This window comes from Choloepus didactylus, chromosome 5, assembly GCF_015220235.1.
Source record: "Choloepus didactylus isolate mChoDid1 chromosome 5, mChoDid1.pri, whole genome shotgun sequence".
Taxonomy (NCBI): Eukaryota; Metazoa; Chordata; class Mammalia; order Pilosa; family Megalonychidae; genus Choloepus; species Choloepus didactylus.
Window position 1 is genome coordinate 137,346,347 of NC_051311.1, and position 20,078 is coordinate 137,366,424.

At 37.2% G+C, this 20,078-nt stretch overlaps 1 protein-coding gene across 4 annotated transcripts in view; it reads right to left on the bottom strand.

Annotated features, from left to right (window-relative positions):
• HIBADH (3-hydroxyisobutyrate dehydrogenase) overlaps positions 1-20,078 on the bottom strand; it is a 169,042-nt gene that overhangs the window by 54,382 nt on the left and 94,582 nt on the right. The window lies entirely within an intron of this gene.

Genomic DNA, 20,078 nt, shown 5'->3' on the forward strand with positions numbered 1-20,078 from the left:
TTTCTTCTTTATGCTCTTCTAGGGTCTTCTTTATGTCCTTTATATCCTGTGCCATGCTCTTCTTCATGTCCTTTACGTCCTATGCCATGCTCTCATTGTGTAATTTTATGTCCTTGATTAATTGCACCAAGTACTGTGTCTCTTTTGATCTGGGTGTTTGGGTTGGGTTCTCCATATCGTCTGGTTTTATCATATGCTTTAAGATTTTCTGTTGTTTTTGGCCTCTAGGCATTTGCTTTACTTGATAGGGTTCTTTTCGTTTCAGAATGCAGACTCCTGGTTTCACCAAATGCATGCTCCCTGTGGATTTAGCAGACCTTTTCTGACTGGTGCATCACTGGAACTGGTGTTCTGGGTCACTTTCTGGCTTTTATCTAGTATTTTTCATGGAGGTGTTTTTTTTGCCCTGTCTCACCTAGCTGCCATCTTAGGGTCTCCCAAGGCACTGGCTCTTATATTTAGGTCTTTGATCCATTTTGAGTTAGTTTTTGTATAGAGAGTGAGATAGGGGTCCTCTTTCATTCTTTTGGATGTGGATATCCAGTTCTTCCAACACCATTTATTGAAGAGACTGTTCTATCCCAGCTGAATGGACTTGGCAGCCCTATCAAATATCAACTGACCATAGATGTGAGGGTCTATTTCTGAACTCTCAATTTGATTCTGTTGGTCAATATATCTATGCTTATGTCAAGACCATGCTGTTTTGACCACTGTAGCTTTATAATATGCTTTAAAGTCAGGAAGTGTGAGTCTTCTGATGTTGTTCTTCTTTATCAAGATGTTTTTAGCTACTTGGGGCCCCTTACCATTCCAAATTAATTTGATAATTGGTTTTTCCATTTCTGCAAAGTAGGCTGTTAGAATTTTGATTGGGATTGTGTGGAATATGTAAATAAATTTGGGTAGAGTTGACATCTTAATGATATTTAGTCTTCCAATCTGTGAACATGGAGTGTCTTTCCATTTATTTAAGTCCTCTTTGATTTCTTTTAGTAATGCTTTGTAGTTTTCTGTGTACAAGTCCTTTACATCCTTGGTTAAATTTATTCCTAGATATTAGATTTTTTTATATGCTATCATAAATGGAATTTTTTTTCTTGATTTTCTCCTCAGATTGTTCCTTACTAGTGTATAGAAACACTACTGATTTTATGTGTTGATCTTGTATCCCACCACTTTGCTGAACTCATTTTTAGCTCAAGTAGCTCTGTTGTAGATGTCTTGGGACTTTGTAAAAATACGATCATGTCATTTGCAAAAGCTGAAAGATTTACTTTTCTCTTTTCAATTTGGATGCCTTTTATTTCTTTTTAAAGGCATTTTTTATTGTGAACTTTAACATATAAATAACGGTGATAACTTTCAAGGTACAATTTAACAAGTTGTTAGAGAACAAACTTCAAATAATGTCATGGGTCACAGTTCCACAACTTCAACTATTTCCGTTACTATAAAATATAACATCCATACAGAAAGGTGTTAACTTCCGATGTACGGCTCAATAAGCAGTTATACAGGTAATTTCAAAAACTGTTTTGGGTTACAGTTCCACAGTTTCAGTTCCTTCCTTGTTATGCAATATAGGGTATTTACAGAAAGTTGAAGACTTTCAAAACACAATTCAATGAGTAGCTATAGAGCAAATTTCAAAGGATGTTATAGGGTACAGTTCTAACATGTCATTTACCTCCTTCCAACTATTCCAACACCCAAGCATCTAAAAATATATATACATATTTTTAACATAAAGTTTCAGTATTCATAGACCTTAGTTAAATCTTATCTTGTTTGTTACTGTCTCTTCCTCTCACTTAATCTCTTTCTCCATCTTGAGGGGTGTCTAGGCCATGAGCACCCTAACTTGTTCGTATTGAAAGGGGATGTCAACAGAATGGGGAAGGGGGCTGCATCTGATTGTTGTTCTTGAAGAAACTGTTGACCCTGGGTTTTAGGACTTGTCTGGCACAGAACACTCTGATGGATTTCTTTCTGAGAGATAAAATCATGAGTGATTCTTTTATAGAATCTCAGGTAGGGACCTAGGTATTTGGGGACTACTTTTGATAAGGGCATAGTGTACTGTGGAGTTTGTATAAGACAAACCTCCAGGATAGCCTCTCGACTCTATTTGGGATCTCTCAGCCATATGACCTCAGCTTGTTACCTTTCTTTTTTTCCCCCTTTTGGTCAAGTATGGATTTCAATCCCTCACATTTTATTTCTTTTTATTGCCTAATTGCAATAACATTCTCATCTACTGAAGAGAATGGAGAATTGAAGTCTCCAATTATTACTGTAGATACATCTATTTTGCCCTTCAGTTTTGCTAGTGTTTGCTTTGTGTATTTTGGGGCACTATGGTTAGGTGCATAAATATTTATGACTGTTATTTCTTCTTGGTGGATTGCCCCTTTTATTAATATATAGTGTCCTTCTTCATCTCTTACAACAGTTTTGTATTTAAAGTCTACTTTGTCTGATATTAATATAGCTACCCCAGCTCTTTTTTGGTTAGTGTTTGCCTGCACTATCTCTTTCCAACTTTTCACTTTCAACCTATTTGTGTTGTTGGGTCTAAGGTGAGGTCTCATGTAGACAGCATATAGTGGGGTCATACTTTTTTATTCATTCTGCCAATCTGTGTCTTTTGACTGGTGTGCTGGTTTGAACCTATTATGTAACTCCGGAAAAGCCATGTTCTTTTAATACAATCCTGTGGAGGCAGACCTATTGTGGGTGGGATCTTTTCATTAGGTTGTTTCCATGGAGGTATGACCCACCCAAATGTGGATGGGACCTTTTGATTAGATTATTTCCATTGAGATGTGACCCCCTCATTCAAGGTGGGTCTTAATTAGTTTACTGGAGTCTTTAAGAGAGACGTTTAGAGAGAATGCCCAGAGACATCTTAGAGATGCTAAGCTAAGGGATGAAGCCCAGAGTTTGCCCTGTAGAAACGAAGATAAAGAACAGTGCCTTCACCCCCCCAAATTCCCCCATGCTGCCCCTTTATTGTCAAATCCCCTGCCCATTTTAACTCCAGAAACCATTGATCTGTTGTCCAACCCTAGAGTTTTGTGCCTTTCAGAATGTTAAATATATTGCAATCATATGTAACCTTTTGACATCGGTTTTTTCTTTCACTTGGTGTAATGAGATGTACAAATGCTTCAGCAGCAAGTTTTTTTTGTTTGTTTGTTTGTTTGTTTTGTTGGGCTGTCTTTTTCTCTTTATGTACCTCCCATCCTGGATTCAATGACAGCATGAATCCTGGAATTGTACATGGGCTGCAGATAAAAAGAGCTCCAAGAAAAAACCTCTCTTTCTGGTCCAAAGAGTGAAAAAGGAGGCCCTGTGAAAAAAAGAGAGTGGGAAAGGGCCCCTATCTTTTTTCAAGGCAAGCTTCACTCCTAAAGTTGCAGTTTTGTGGAATTCCAATTAGATGCATGTTTGACTTTTTCTTTCTAGTCATGCAAACCTCTCAATCTTTATTTCACATTTTCCATCTCCAAGTCTTTCTATATTGCATTTGGGTTGTTTAGATCTTTCTTTCTATTTATGAATGCTCTCTTCAGCTCTAATATGCCTTTTAACTGATTAACTTTTAAATCTCAATATTTTCTACTAATTTGACTGGTCATCTGATATTCTTCTTGTTCTTTGTTCACTATTTTTCAGTTCTGTCTTTTATTTCCTTAAATATTTTATACATAGTCATTTCATATTCTGTTTTGGTATCTATAGTTCCCAGGGATCCAAATTTCTTTGTTCCCGATGACTCTTGCTCTGGTCTGTTCATGTGTTTTGTTTTTGCTTTTTTAAATTATGAGCACATTTTACTAAACTCAATATTGGTATAAGTTCTGATTTGAGGATGATATTCTCCAGAGAGGGTTTTTAGTCTTTCTGAAATGCATTTAAAAATATGTTTAAGTTATACAGCATTTGGGTGTTTTATGGTACCAGGGTAATGTTTTTAAATTCAGTTTTACTGAGATATAAAATACCCTACAATCATCCACAGTGTACAATTAATTGTTCACAGTACCATCATATAGTTGTGCATTTATCACCACAATCAATTTTTGAATTTTCATTAGTCCAAAAAAATAAAAAATAAAAGAGTAAAAATACAAGTAAAAAAGAACACCCCTACCCCTCCTATTCTTCATTAATTTTTGTTCCCATTTTTCTATTCATCTGTATATACACTGGATAAAGGGAGTGTGACCCACAAGCTCTTCACAATCACACAGTCACACCATATAAGCTACACAGTTATACAATTATCTTCAAGAATCAACACTACTGAATTGCAGTTAAACAGTTTCAGGTATTTCCTTCCAGTATTTGAATACACTAAAAACTAAAAAAGAATATCTATATGACACATAAGAATAACCTCCAGAATGACCTCTCAATTCCATTTGAAATCTCTCAGTCACTAAAATTTCATTTTGTCTCATTTCTCTTCTCCCTTTAGGTCAAGAAGGCTTTCTCAATCCTATGATGTTGGATCCAGGCTCCTCCACGGGAATCATGTCCCACATTGCCAGGGAGATTTATACTCCTGGGAGTCATGTCCCTCATAGAGAGGAGGGCAGTGAGTTTACCTGCTGATTGGGCTTAGAGAGAGAGAGGACACATCTGAGCAATAAAAGAGGTTCGCTGGGGGGTGACTCTCACACACAATTATAACAGGCTTAGCCTCTCCTTTGCAGTAACAAGCTTCATAAGGGCAAGCCCCAAAATCAGGGGCTTGGCTTTCTGAATTGGTAATCCCCATTCCTTGTGAGAATATCAGTAATTCCCCAGTCTCTCAGGACTACTTTCCAAATACATTTTTATTCTCTGCCCAAGTTACTTTGGGATGTATTGGGGTTTCACACTAACCTGTATAAACCAACCAGATCTCACTCCCTATTCAAAGAACCATGTGATTATGTTGTTTGAATATACTGACCATATAAGTTAAATTATTTAGTGTGCTTCAGAAAATACAGATTTTTGCATCAAATAAACATGTCTTCCTATGGGTACCAGAGTATTATGACATACCTAGTCCACTATATTGACAGAATAGATGGCTTTGTAAAGAAACAAAATGGGTTCTTAAATATCAAAGGAAAGATTGATTTCCATTTTATTTTTATGCCAGGATACCTTTAACTCTTTTCTGATAATAAAACACATTTCATCTTTACCATCAGCACCTGTATTACACTAAAAATTTACAAGAGAATTTTGCTTTTATAACTATTTTTACAAATGAAATCAAGAAATTTCACCTAACTAGATATAGCCATTCATAAAATTTTATGAATACTTTTCATGAAAGTAATCTAAAAAGAAACAGTAGGTACTTGGAATCTCAGTATCACTTCAATTTTGTGCTCTACCTTTTGTTTAAGTATCATCAAAAATATTTTATTTACTGAAATCAAGTATGTATTGAATGTCTTTACATACAAGGAACCCACACTTGGCTCTTCGGGGTATACAAAAATAATTAAGACCCAATTCTTACTCAAAATAAATTTTGTGACCCAGACAAGAGTTACTGCACTATAAAATTAACTTTACTATAAAGAAAATTAACTGCCATAAAAAAGTTAAACATTTTAAGTTCAAAGGAGGGAAAACATCACATTCATTTGGGGAATGAAACTGAGAAGACAGTAGGAGAAGCTTTCCTTAAAAAACAAGATCAATATGGGCCTTAAAGATAATTAGGATTATAATATGCTGGCAGGGAATGACTTGGGACAGAGGGAGAAATTCCACGTGAGGGGAACTGGAAAAAGGTATGAAATCTGTTCAAAAAATAGCAAGCAGCTGGATTTGAATCAAACAATAATTAAAGCTGCAGATATACTGATTCTCACTTATTCTTCTTCAAATTATGCCATGCCCTTTTCCATCTCCAAACCTTGACATACCCTTATCCCTTCTTCCTGGAATGCCCTCATTCAGCCCCAAGCTACATGAAAAACTTATTAGTTCTTTAGAAAAGCAGAGTCAGATCTGCTAAATGAGGATAAACTGATCTACATCACTAGCTTATCAGTAAGATGAAGAAGTCAACAAATGTAAAGAACCTAGCACAGATCTAGTTCACAGTAGGTGCTTAATAAATTAGTTTTCTCTCTGACATACAATAGTTAGCTCAAGACAACTCCTCTGTGTTATTTTCACTGACTCTGAGGCAAACTAATGTTGTATTTCCATTGGACTTGTTTATACCTCTGTTATGGCAATTATCAATCCACATTGTTATATAGTATCTTTCTCCATTCCCATTTCACTAGAGTGTGAGCTCCCTGAGAACAAGAGCTGTGACTTATTCTAGCATGATACCTGATACACACATTATTCTAAAAATAAGAATGGAATAAAGATGGGAGAATGGGATTAGGAAAAGCCTGTAACTTTTCTTGACTAGGCTGATGGAATTTGGGCAGACAATGAAGAACCACAACATGCTCAGTGGTTAAGAAGTGAGCAATGTAGCTGCTGACTCTGAGGCTGCGCTGCCCAATACAGTAGCCTCTAGTCACATAAAAATACCTCAACAATTTTTATATTGATTACATGTTGAAATATTATTTTGGGTATATTGGGTTGAATGAAATATATTATTAAAATTATGTTCAACTGTGTTTTTTATTACTTTTTAAATTTGGCTACTAAAGAATTTAAAATTACACATATGGCTTACATTATATTTCTAATGGACAATGATGCTCACCGAGTTTGAGCCTGGGGTGATAAATGCACAACTATATGATGGTACTGTGAACAGTTGATTGTACACCATGGATGACTGTATAGTATGTGAATATATCTCAATAAAACTGAATTTAAAAAAAACAGATCAGAAAAAAAAATACAGGTCTGGACTCATAAATAAAATCTGTTATAGTGTGATTGTGAAAGCCTTGTGGATCACACTGCCTTTATCCAGTGTATGGATTGGATAAGTAGAAAAATGGAGACAAAAACAAAATGAAAAATAGGGTGGGATGGGGGGGATGATTTGGGTGTTCTTTTTTATTTTAATTTTTTATTCTTATTTTTATTCTTTCTGGTGTAAGGAAAATGTTCAAAAATAGATTGGGGTGATGAATGCACAACTATATGATGGTACTATGAACAGCTGATTGTATACCGTGGATGACTGTATGGTATGTGAATATATCTTAATAAAACTGAATTTTAAAAAAAAATCTGTTACAGAAATATAGAATTAAGAAAACTCCAGAAAGATGAGATAGTTGAAATTTGGGGAGTAGGGGAATCCTCACAGGTAAATTTAGATCCCACAGCTTAGAAAAGGAAAAGAGACAGTAAGTGGATTTGCTCAAAAGATAAGAAGGGATGTGCTTCTGATTGGCAGGCAAGCTGAAATCTGAAATCATTTCCCACAGGAACATGATACTAACAGTATTGTAATTTAGGAATATTCTGGATTGAATATATCTGAGGTCTAATATAGGAACCTAAATATATTAGTAAATGTTGTTTCCAAGGAAAAATACATTGCAAACTTCAAACAGGTAACTTTCTACCTGTTTGATTCATAAACAAAAAACCTGCTAACTAATTTTGAGAATAATTAAGGGCACACATAGGTTTAGGTGTGTAAAAACTGTTTATTTATTGTTTCTCAGGAGAGAGAGAAAAAAGAATTTATTTATGTATACCCCCTCCTCTAATAAAAAGGAATTTACACATTGTAGTCAAGGAGAGCAAGCTGAACTATTATCCCAAGCGTACAGACAGAACTTAACTTATTGGGAAAAGGTCTATCTTTTTTGAAAAAGTTTCCTAGGGAAGGATATCCCACACCTCTAATATCACAAACTTCAGTATTATAAAATTATTTTGATTTTCCCAGGATAAAATCATAGAGCCAGATACCCTTCCAAACAGGTTTGTTTACTACAAACTTTGGCACTTTTCAATCTGTTTGCCAAGTATCCCTGGACTCAATGGATTTACAGTGTAGTTTAGGAGAACACAGGTACACAAGTAATTAAACCCAAGATGCGACAGGAAGTGGCCTACATGTCGTGGTTCACAGAAAGGGTCAATTCTACCTAAGGATGATGTCACAGGAGGTGGCATCTATGTTGGGCCTAGAGTGTGGCAGATAAAAGAGGAAGAGATTAAAATTTCAGTAAGAGAAAAGCATAAACAAGAACCAGAGACTTGGGTAAATGAGGTGCATGTTTCAGAAACAGTGAATGGTTCAGTTTGGCTAGAACATAAGGCATGTAGAGAGAAGTAATAGGACACAAGAGTAGAAAAGTAAGTTGGATCCACTGGAAGGCCTTGAACAGCAGGCTGAGAAAGCTGGGCTGCATTTGCCCAGCAACCAGAAGCCAGAAGGTTTTTGGACAGTGTACCAGATTGGGCAGATTGATGCAAACCTCAGAACAGTGAGGTGGATATTAGAGCATAGCCATAGCATAGCAGCAGGGTGTAAAGGCAAAAGAAGCAGAGGAAGTCTGAGTAGCAACATACTAATGTACCTGCTTTCTGAGCAAGAATGAACAGGATTGTTTCAAGAAAAGGAAACACATGTGCATGTATTCAGTTTTTTCCCTATGATTAGGAGCCTTCTCTTGGGCAACCAGACTAGCCTTTAAGGAAGAAAACAGCTTTTATCACATGAGTAGGGAAATCTGCTTTTTCCTGAATGGATCCCGGGCTGGGCAGGCTGAGAAGAGCCATCTGCTAGCAGCAGCAACAGCAGCAGCATGCTTGCACGCATGCAATCTTCCCTTTCCTGTTTGGCTCAGTGCAATTGCTCAACCTGGGGCTCCTTTAACATATGCGGTAAAAGTCACATTCTACTACTCATGGAATCAGGGCCAGAAAACTTGAGAAGAAGCGAGGAAGTAGAGCTGCTTATTCACATTGATTCACACTGAAGTGGAAAAAGGACCCAAAGGCAGCGGGAAAGAAACCAGGTGAGATGGAGTAGAGAACAGGGATGGAAAGAGAAAGAATGAAGCATGAAGACTCAGGATAAGGGGAAGAGGAAGGAATTGATCATAATCATTATATGTTCACTTAAATGTTAACATTTACTTACACTGAAACTTTATTTTTAAAGAAGGGAGTGAAGGTGGTAACAAAGTTAATTGTCTCCCATAATTAGCAATTAAGATTAGATAACAAAGCTTTTGGCAATGTACTACTCTAATGATGGAGGACCAGCATCTGAGAAATGTAAGTGTATTAGCATAACCACATATGTAAAGTACATAGAACCAATGCCACAGTTAACCTGTCATTGAATGATTAAATATGAATTCATAATTAGAAAAATCCACACTGTAATTTATTGGCTTTCCTGACTGTTCTGGTTCATTAAAAGTTGATTACTAAACAGTGACCTCTAGTGGCCCATGCTTTTCTAATGCTATATTGTTTCTTTTAAAGCAGAGATTTGAAGAACCTATTTACCCTATATAAGGCAACGTTAAAGATATTAAAATTCCTTTTCCCTATAAAGGGAAATATTCCCCCCGCCCCCATTCTTCTCTCCTTAAAACACATTCTGTGTGACGATTACAGAATGCTAAAACACTCCCTGCTTCTGCCTAGTGTCACACATTGATTAACAAATTCTGGCTGAGCACCTGTTCGTGAGACCCTGGGCACTAGCTCATTTCTTAATTTTTTTCTTAAAGAAAGGCTTTTGTATCAATGACTCTATCAAGAAATCTACTTTTACAGTAAATATTTGAACTTCCCAAGCATCATCTCTCCTTTAAAACAAATGCATCTTTAAAAACATCCATACGCCTATAGTAATTTAAGTAAAAATTAAAACCCAACTTAACAAATCTGTAAATATATTTGCTTTCATTACTTGCTACCCAGATAAAACCAGGTTTCAGAGGGGCTCACAATTTGAAAAGAAGACTCTGAGTATTTTTATTAAAAGGATTATACATCCCTTCATCTCCCCAAATCAGGCAAGGTATTGATCCTGGTCCTCTCAGCAGCAGCAATGCTGCAGCATACTTTGAGAATGTGATTAAGCTTCCAGTAAATTTAAGATATATACAAAAGAAACACATATTCTTCCTTCATATAGTATTTCTGCAGAACATATGGGTGTGGTGTGCCGGCTGTTTTCTGTGATGATTTAATATAGTAGCTGGATAATGAGTTGTACCTTCTGCAACAACTGAATCATCACAAAGTGCTATTATCAACAGTTCATGACCCACCAGCAAGAAATGTTAACCTGATTAATCTAAATACTGCTGACCTAAAAAAAAAAGGGGGGAGGCGGGGCAAGATGGCAGACTGGTGAGCTGTATGTTTCAGTTACTCCTCCAGGAAAGTAGGTAGAAAGCCAGGAACTGCGTGGACTGGACACCACAGAGCAATCTGTCTTTGGGCATACTTCATACAACACTCATGAAAATGTCGAACTGCTGAGATCAGCGAAATCTGTAAGTTTTTGCGGCCAGGGGACCCGCGCCCCTCCCAGCCAGGCTCAGTCCCGTGGGAGGAGGGGCTGTCAGCTCCGGGAAGGAGAAGGGAGAACTGCAGTGGCAGCCCTTATCGGAAACTCATTCTACTGATCCAAACTCCAACCATAAATAGACTGAGACCAGACACCAGAGAATCTGAGAGCAGCCAGCCCAGCAGAGAGGAGACAGGCATAGAAAAAAAAAACAACACGAAAAACTCCAAAATAAAAGCAGAGGATTTTTGGAGTTCTGGTGAACACAGAAAGGGGAAGGGCGGAGCTCAGGCCTTGAGGCGCATATGCAAATCCCGAAGAAAAGCTGATCTCTCTGCCCTGTGGACCTTTCCTTAATGGCCCTGGTTGCTTTGTCTCTTAGCATTTCAATAATCCATTAGATCTCCGAGGAGGGCCCTTTTTTTTTTTTTTTTTTTTTTTTAGTCCTTTTTTCTTTTTCTAAAACAATTACTCTAAGAAGCCCAATACAGAAAGCTTCAAAGACTTTCAATTTGGGCACGTCAAGTCAACAGCAGAACTAAGAGAGCTCTGAGACAAAAGGCAATAATCCAGTGGCTGAGAAAATTCACTAAACACCACAACTTCCCAAGAAAAGGGGGGTGTCCGCTCTCAGCCACCATCCTGGTGGACAGGAAACACTCCTGCCCATCGCCAGCCCCATAGCCCAGAGCTGCCCCATAGCCCAGAGCTGCCCCAGACAACCCAGCGTGACGGAAGTGCTTCAAATAACAGGCACACAACACAAAACTGGGCATGGACATTAGCCTTCCCTGCAACCTTAGCTGATTGTCCCAGAGTTGGGAAGGTGGAGCAGTGTGAATTAACAAAGCCCCATTCAGCCATCATTTGAGCAGACTGGGAGCCTCCCTACACAGCCCAGCAGCCCAGAACTGCCCTGGGGGGACGGCACTCACCTGTGACATAGCACAGTCATCCCTCAACAGAGGACCCAGGGTGCACAGCCTGGAAGAGGGGCCCACTTGCAAGTCTCAGGAGCCATACGCCAATACCAAGGACTTGTGGGTCAGTGGCAGAGACAAACTGTGGCAGGACTGAACTGAAGGATTAGACTATTGCAGCAGCTTTAAAACTCTACGATCACCAGGGAGATTTGATTGTTAGGGCCACCCCCCCCTCCCCGACTGACCAGAAACACGCCCCACATACAGGGCAGGCAACACCAACTACATACGCAAGCTTGGTACACCAATTGGGCCCCACAAGACTCACTCCCCCACTCACCAAAAAGGCTAAGCAGGGGAGAACTGGCTTGTGGAGAACAGGTGGCTCGTGGACGCCACCTGCTGGTTAGTTAGAGAAAGCGTACTCCACGAAGCTGTAGATCTGATAAATTAGAGATAAGGACTTCAACTGGTCTACAAACCCTAAAAGAACCCTATGAAGTTCAGCAAATGCCACGAGGCCAAAAACAACAGAAAATTATAAAGCATATGAAAAAACCAGACGATATGGATAACCCAAGCCCAAGCACCCAAATCAAAGGACCAAAAGAGACACAGCACCTAGAGCAGCTACTCAAAGAACTAAAGATGAACAATGAGACCATAGTACGGGAGATAAAGGAAATCAAGAAGACTCTAGAAGAGCATAAAGAAGACATTGCAAGACTAAATAAAAAAATGGATGATCTTATGGAAATTAAAGAAACTGTTGACCAAATTAAAAAGATTCTGGACACTCATAGTACAAGACTAGAGGAAGTTGAACAACGAATCAGTGACCTCGAAGATGACAGAATGGAAAATGAAAGCATAAAAGAAAGAATGGGGAAAAAAATTGAAAAAATCGAAATGGACCTCAGGGATATGATAGATAATATGAAACGTCCAAATATAAGACTCATTGGTGTCCCAGAAGGGGAAGAAAAGGGTAAAGGTCTAGGAAGAGTATTCAAAGAAATTGTTGGGGAAAACTTCCCAAATCTTCTAAACAACATAAATACACAAATCATAAATGCTCAGTGAACTCCAAATAGAATAAATCCAAATAAACCCACTCCGAGACATATACTGATCACACTGTCAAACATAGAAGAGAAGGAGCAAGTTCTGAAAGCAGCAAGAGAAAAGCAATTCACCACATACAAAGGAAACAGCATAAGACTAAGTAGTGACTACTCAGCAGCCACCATGGAGGCAAGAAGGCAGTGGCACGATACATTTAAAATTCTGAGTGAGAAAAATTTCCAGCCAAGAATACTTTATCCAGCAAAGCTCTCCTTCAAATTTGAGGGAGAGCTTAAATTTTTCACAGACAAACAAATGCTGAGAGAATTTGCTAACAAGAGACCTGCCCTACTGGAGATACTAAAGGGAGCCCGACAGACAGAGAAACAAAGAAAGGACAGAGAGACTTGGAGAAAGGTTCAGTACTAAAGAGATTCGGTATGGGTACAATAAAGGATAATAATAGAGAGAGGGAAAAATATGGCAAACATAAACCAAAGGATAAGATGGCCGATTCAAGAAATGCCTTCACGGTTATAACGTTGAATGTAAATGGATTAAACTCCCCAATTAAAAGATATAGATTCGCAGAATGGATCAAAAAAAATGAACCATCAATATGTTGCATACAAGAGACTCATCTTAGACACAGGGACACAAAGAAACTGAAAGTGAAAGGTTGGAAAAAAATATATCATGCAAGCTACAGCCAAAAGAAAGCAGGTGTAGCAATATTAATCTCAGATAAAATAGACTTCAAATGCAGGGATGTTTTGAGAGACAAAGAAGGCCACTACGTACTAATAAAAGGGGTAATTCAGCAAGAAGAAATAACAATCGTAAATGTCTATGCACCCAATCAAGGTGCCACAAAATACATGAGAGAAACACTGGCAAAACTAAAGGAAGCAATTGATGTTTCCACAATAATTGTGGGAGACTTCAACACATCACTCTCTCCTATAGATAGATCAACCAGACAGAAGACCAATAAGGAAATTGAAAACCTAAACAATCTGATAAATGAATTAGATTTAACAGACATATACAGGACATTACATCCCAAATCACCAGGATACACATACTTTTCTAGTGCTCACGGAACTTTCTCCAGAATAGATCATATGCTGGGACATAAAACAAGCCTCAATAAAATTAAAAAGATTGAAATTATTCAAAGCACATTCTCTGACCACAATGGAATACAATTAGAAGTCAATAACCATCAGAGACTTAGAAAATTCACAAATACCTGGAGGTTAAACAACACACTCCTAAACAATCAGTGGGTTAAAGAAGAAATAGCAAGAGAAATTGCTAAATATATAGAGACGAATGAAAATGAGAACACAACATACCAAAACCTATGGGATGCAGCAAAAGCAGTGCTAAGGGGGAAATTTATAGCACTAAATGCATATATTAAAAAGGAAGAAAGAGCCAAAATCAAAGAACTAATGGATCAACTGAAGAAGATAGAAAATGAACAGCAAACCAATGCTAAACCAAGTAGAAGAAAAGAAATAACAAGGATTAAAGCAGAAATAAATGACATAGAGAACAAAAAAACAATAGAGAGGATAAATATCACCAAAAGTTGGTTCTTTGAGAAGATCAACAAGATTGACAAGCCCCTAGCTAGACTGACAAAATCAAAAAGAGAGAAGACCCATATAAACAAAATAATGAATGAAAAAGGTGACATAACTGCAGATCCTGAAGAAATTTAAAAAATTATAAGAGGATATTATGAACAACTGTACGGCAACAAACTGGACAATGTAGAAGAAATGGACAATTTCCTGGAAACATATGAATGACCTAGACTGACCAGAGAAGAAATAGAAGACCTCAATCAACCCATCACAAGCAAAGAGATCCAATCAGTCATCAAAAATCTTCCCACACATAAATGCCCAGGGCCAGATGGCTTCACAGGGGAATTCTACCAAACTTTCCAGAAAGAACTGACACCAATCTTACTCAAACTCTTTCAAAACATTGAAGAAAATGGAACACTACCTAACTCATTTTATGAAGCTAACATCAATCTAATACCAAAACCAGGCAAAGATGCTACAAAAAAGGAAAACTACCGGCCAATCTCCCAAATGAATATAGATGCAAAAATCCTCAACAAAATACTTGCAAATCGAATCCAAAGACACATTAAAAAAATCATACACCATGACCAAGTGGGGTTCATTCCAGGCATGCAAGGATGGTTCAACATAAGAAAAACAATCAATGTATTACAACACATTAAAAACTCGAAAGGGAAAAATCAATTGATCATCGCAATAGATGCTGAAAAAGCATTTGACAAAATCCAACATCCCTTTTTGATAAAAACACTTCAAAAGGTAGGAATTGAAGGAAACTTCCTCAACATGATAAAGAGCATATATGAAAAACCCACAGCCAGCATAGTACTCAATGGTGAGAGACTGAAAGCCTTCCCTCTAAGATCAGGAACAAGACAAGGATGCCCACTGTCACCACTGTTATTCAACATTGTGCTGGAAGTGCTAGCCAGGGCAATCCGGCAAGACAAAGAAATAAAAGGCATCCAAATTGGAAAAGAAGAAGTAAAACTGTCATTGTTTGCAGATGATATGATCTTATATCTAGAAAACCCTGAGAAATCGACGATACAGCTACTAGAGCTAATAAACAAATTTAGCAAAGTAGCGGGATACCAGGTTAATGCACATAAGTCAGTAATGTTTCTATATGCTAGAAATGAACAAACTGAAGAGACACTCAAGAAAAAGATACCATTTTCAATAGCAACTAAAAAAATCAAGTACCTAGGAATAAATTTAACCAAAGATGTAAAAGACCTATACAAAGAAAACTACATAACTCTACTAAAAGAAATAGAAGGGGACCTTAAAAGATGGAAAAATATTCCATGTTCATGGATAGGAAGGCTAAATGTCATTAAGATGTCAATTCTACCCAAACTCATCTACAGATTCAATGCAATCCCAATCAAATTTCCAACAACCTACTTTGCAGACTTGGAAAAGCTAGTTATCAAATTTATTTGGAAAGGGAAGATGCCTCGAATTGCTAAAGACACTCTAAAAAAGAAAAACGAAGTGGGAGGACTTACACTCCCTGACTTTGAAGCTTATTATAAAGCCACAGTTGCCAAAACAGCATGGTATTGGCACAAAGACAGACATATAGATCAATGGAATCGAATTGAGAATTCAGAGATAGACCCTCAGATCTACGGCCGACTGATCTTTGATAAGGCCCCCAAAGTCACTGAACTGAGCCATAATGGTCTTTTCAACAAATGGGGCTGGGAGAGTTGGATATCCATATCCAAAAGAATAAAGAGGACCCCTACCTCACCCCATACACAAAAATTAACTCAAAATGGACCAAAGATCTCAATATAAAAGAAAGTACCATAAAACTCCTAGAAGATAATGTAGGAAAACATCTTCAAGACCTTGTATTAGGCGGCCACTTCCTAGACTTTACACCCAAAGCACAAGCAACAAAAGAGAAAATAGATAAATGGGAACTCCTCAAGCTTAGAAGTTTCTGCACCTCAAAGGAATTTCTCAAAAAGGTAAAGATGCAGCCAACTCAATGGGAAAAAATTTTTGGAAACCATGTATCTGACAAAAGACTGATATCTTGCATATATAAAGAAATCCTACAACTCAATGACAATAGTACAGACAGCCCAATTATAAAATGGGCAAAAGATATGAAAAGACAGCTCTCTGAAGAGGAAATACCAATGGCCAAGAAACACATGAAAAAATGTTCAGCTTCACTAGCTATTAGAGAGATGCAAATTAAGACCACAATGAGATACCATCTAACACCGGTTAGAATGGCTGCCATTAAACAAACAGGAAACTACAAATGCTGGAGGGGATGTGGAGAAATTGGAACTCTTATTCATTGTTGGTGGGACTGTATAATGGTTCAGCCACTCTGGAAGTCAGTCTGGCAGTTCCTTAGAAAACTAGATATAGAGCTACCATTCGATCCAGCGATTGCACTTCTCGGTCTATACCCGGAAGATCGGAAAGCAGTGACACGAACAGATATCTGCACGCCAATGTTCATAGCAGCATTATTCACAATTGCCAAGAGATGGAAACAACCCAAATGTCCTTCAACAGATGAGTGGATAAATAAAATGTGGTATATACACACGATGGAATACTACACGGCAGTAAGAAGGAACGATCTCGTGAAACATATGACAACATGGATGAACCTTGAAGACATAATGCTGAGCGAAATAAGCCAGGCACAAAAAGAGAAATATTATATGCTACCACTAATGTGAACTTTCAAAAATGTAAAACAAATGGTTTATAATGTAGAATGTAGGGGAACTAGCAATAGAGAGCAATTAAGGAAGGGGGAACAATAATCCAAGAAGAACAGATAAGCTATTTAACGTTCTGGGGATGCCCAGAAATGACTATGGCCTGTTAATTTCTGATGGATATAGTAGGAACAAGTTCACAGAAATGTTGCTATATTATGTAACTTTCTTGGGGTAAAGTAGGAACATGTTGGAAGTTAAGCAGTTATCTTAAGTTAGTTGTCTTTTTCTTACTCCCTTGTTATGGTCTCTTTGAAATGTTCTTTTATTGTATGTTTGTTTTCTTTTTAACTTTTTTTTTCATACAGTTGATTTAAAAAAGAAGGGAAAGTTAAAAAAAAAAAAGAAAAACAAGGAAAAAAAAAAGATGTAGTGCCCCCTTGAGGAGCCTGTGGAGAATGCAGGGGTATTCGCCTACCCCACCTCCATGGTTGCTAACATGACCACAGACATAGGGGACTGGTGGTTTGATGGGTTGAGCCCTCTACCATAAGTTTTACCCTTGGGAAGACGGTTGCTGCAAAGGAGAGGCTAGGCCTCCCTATATTTGTGCCTAAGAGTCTCCTCCTGAATGCCTCTTTGTTGCTCAGATGTGGCCCTCTCTCTCTGGCTAAGCCAACTTGAAAGGTGAAATCACTGCCCTCCCCCCTACGTGGGATCAGACACCCAGGGGAGTGAATCTCCCTGGCAATGTAGAATATGACTCCCGGGGAGGAATGTAGACCCGGCATCGTGGGACGGAGAACATCTTCTTGACCAAAAGGGGGATGTGATAGGAAATGAAATAAGCTTCAGTGGCAGAGAGATTCCAAAACGAGCCGAGAGGTCACTCTGGTGGGCACTCTTACGCATACTTTAGACAACCCTTTTTAGGTTCTAAAGAATTGGGGTAGCTGGTGGTGGATACCTGAAACTATCAAACTACAACCCAGAACCCATGAATCTCGAAGACAGTTGTATAAAAATGTAGCTTATGAGGGGTGACAATGGGATTGGGAAAGCCATAAGGACCACACTCCACTTTGTCTAGTTTATGGATGGATGAGTAGAAAAATAGGGGAAGGAAACAAGCAAAGGTACCCAGTGTTCTTTTTTACTTCAATTGCTCTTTTTCACTCTAATTATTATTCTTGTTATTTTTGTGTGTGTGCTAATGAAGGTGTCAGGGATTGATTTAGGTGATGAATGTACAACTATGTAATGGTACTGTAAACAATCGAAAGTACGATTTGTTTTGTATGACTGCGTGGTATGTGAATATATCTCAATAAAATGATGATTAAAAAAAATAAATAAATAAATAAAAAAAGGGGGAGGGAGTTAAAAGAGTTCCAAAAAAGGTAGAGCTGAAGACATTACTTAAATATGAACATCTGTTGCAAATAAGAGAAACATTTTTGAAGGTACATAATTCTATAAACATGTCATTTAAAATATTTGCTATATTTTCTTAGACAGCACTGTAATTTGGGGCTATATCATTTTGGTTTATAATGTTCACTGTTAAATTTTTACTTCTTATACGTAAGTTTCAAAAGTAACTAGAGATTAGAACAGAAGGACTTAAAACCATAGGTTTTAGGATTTCACATTTCTTTCCATGAGTATAGATATGAGAGGACTGGTATGAAATATTTCATTTTCTCAGTGTAATTGGAATATATTCATTTGCAATTGAGCCTGTTTCTGTTTTCCACAATGAACCATTTTTGACAGGATGTAAATCTGAAAGCCTGGCATTTCAGAAAAAATCATTTAATGTTGCTGTTTTAAGATTCCTACAAGGTAACAGAAAAGCACACATTCTACCATCATGTTAAAACAAATAGGACAGCTGATTTTTACCAAAAACAGAACAAAATTTTTTTCCCTACAATAAGTTAGGTCACTATCTGCAAAAGTAAATTCAACCTCTGCTGTACTGTACCAGTTTGCAAGGTTGAGACTTAAGAAAAGCATCTGAAAATAGACAGAACAAGTCAAAATTCTCTACAACTAAATGTCAAACTTTTTTTACTTTTTTAAAATCAGGCTATATGCTGACCAAAAAGGTTGAACCTGAAATCAATCATAAGGAAACAATCTGACAAAATCCAGAATGAGGAATATTCTATAACACAATGGGTCTGGACTCCTCAAAAAATGTCAATATCGTGAAAGATTTTTTTTTTTTTTTTTAAAGAGAGGGTATAGGAACTGCTCTACATTAAAGAAGTCTGAAGAAACATGACAATCAAATGTTTTATGAACTTTTGTAAGACACTGAAACAAAGAAAAGAGCCAAGCAATTTGGGGGATGATTAAGTAAATTTAAATATAGACTATAATATTAGATGATATTATTGAATCAATGTCAAATTTCTTGGGTGTGAAAAATAGTCTTAGAGTTATTTAGGAGAATGTCCTTGATATATGCTAAAAGTTTTTAGGGAGAAAAAAGTTGGGGTGGGGGCAGATGCACACAAACATGGCAAATCTTAATTAGTGAATCTAGGTAATGGGTGTTCATTGTATTACTCTTTCAACTTTTCTAGAGGTTCTAAAGTTTTTAAGATAAAAAAGATGAGGGGGAGCCTTTATCAAATTTTCTTGGATAAAAATATCATATAGATATTTTTATTACCTAGAAGTAATTTCAAATATCTCATATATTGCAAACATGTCAACTGGTCATCATATTCTAAAAGCATCTAAGAGTCAATATTTTGACATAAAGATACATTAACCAATTATATTAACCTTTTAAAGTGAAGGATATAAAGGATAAAAATCCAATTGTTCTAGATGAATCATTCAGCAGATGTACACACTTAATTTTTGCATTCTGATTTTGGACTCTCATTCTTAATACCAAAGCCTAAAAATGAGCAAAGAGCATAAAATATAAAACAAGTAAATATCAAAAAAAGTTCTTAATGCCATCCCATTCTACTCAAATAGAATACATGCAATCCAGCCATGAGAAACTCCTATGGAAAGCTATTATATGCTCTATCACGTCAGTCCAAGTCCCTTCACCGTTTACCAATAGGCACTGTTACTTTACCTCAGTTTAAGACTCTTTTCTTTGGAAATGGCTTTTTCCTTTTCTAGAGAGTCTGTGTGGGGAAGAGATGGGAAGTCTACACCATGTTCCTATACTCAGATTAGAAATGTCATTCTTACTTATTATTGAAAAGACAGCTTTTATTCTCATTCCTTTTAAAGATTTATTTTCAATCTGTCCTTATCT